This window comes from Triticum dicoccoides, chromosome 1B (assembly GCF_002162155.2).
Source record: "Triticum dicoccoides isolate Atlit2015 ecotype Zavitan chromosome 1B, WEW_v2.0, whole genome shotgun sequence".
In the NCBI taxonomy this organism is placed as follows: Eukaryota; Viridiplantae; Streptophyta; class Magnoliopsida; order Poales; family Poaceae; genus Triticum; species Triticum dicoccoides.
Window position 1 is genome coordinate 699,086,376 of NC_041381.1, and position 1,482 is coordinate 699,087,857.

Consider the following 1,482-nt stretch of genomic DNA (forward strand, 5'->3'; position numbering starts at 1 on the left):
GGGGGGGCATAGGCTTGCTACTCTATTTTCCCTACCATTTTCCCCTGCCCTACCCATTCCATGGGCAAACCCTTGCACCCATCCCTCGTGGCACTCCGCCCTTCAACGGCGGCACGGTGATCATCCGCCCTTTTGAGGCGGCATAGTGGGTGGAAAATCTGCCCGTCCATGGCACCATGTGGCCGATCTGCTCATTCACGGCGACGTGCCCGATCAGCCCATCTCAGGCAGCGCGGTGGCACATCCACCAATCCACGGTGACGCGGTGGATGATTTGCCCTTCCGAGGCGGCGCAATGGAAGCTCCACCCATCCGTGGTATCATGCTCGCAGATCTGCCCTTTGGTGCCTGCCCAATGGTGAAGTGGCAGATCCGTCCGTTGGCAGCTGCCCGGCGACGTGGTGGCTCTGCGGGGGGGTTGTCGCCGCTACTGACCTCCATAGAGGTCTCCAAATCTCCAGCATGGTGAGCTCACAAATGTTTCACCATAGATTATATAATTATGTGTGTTTAGTTGTTGCTCTTAGGGTTTGCGAATGTATGCTTATATCTTTTTGTAGGATTAGTTGCTGCTTACATAAATATGTTTCGCCATGGATTATATATTTTTATATGTTTAGTTGCTACTTCTAGGGTTGGCAATTGTATGCTTATATCCTTTTTATGATTAGTTGCTGGTTATATAATTATGTTTCACCATGGTTTATACATTTCTGTGTGTTTAGTTGCTGCTTCTAGAGTTGGCAACTTTATGCTTATGTTTATCTCAATGTTTCCTTTAATTTTTTTTCGCGTGACTGGTTAAGAAATGAAAAGACAACCCCCATAGAATTGTATGAGAAGTGTTGAATAGTCTATGTGAATTTTGGTATGATGACTGATTATAAAATGGAATGGCTGCTCATGAAGATCATGGAGGTCACTAGAAATACACATTGGTCTCTAGGCGTCCGCGCGTTGGAGACGGTTTACCAAAACAAACCACTTACACGCCTGCGTTGTTTCAAGTATTAGCGACACAGGCTTTGAGGCGTAACTTGGAACCGCCTCCGGCCCATCTACAAAAAACACCCGCAATGCTTGTGTTTCTACAAGTAAGATACTCTGGCTGGGCATGCTTGTAAAGAGGGTGGTTGACTACATGTAAGATTTGGTTCAAGCAACATCACCGCTTTGTATGTCGTTAACTTGGTGAAGGTGTTGAGTTGATGTTTCACTTCGGGGGTGATTGCGTCCGATGTTTATTGGGTCAACTTGACAACATCAATTCTTTGTTAGGTATTATGCTGCTCTGTTGGCAGATTGTGGTCCACGGTGATAATCTTTTTGTGCGACTAGGAAAGTGTTGTTGTGTGAATGGTCCAAAGCTGATGACATCACTTTTTCTTTCTGATATTGACACGTAGCATTATTTTTAATTATATCATAGTTGTCTGCAGGGACGATGGAATCGTATGTCCGAAGTCGCGTAATAAATCCCAT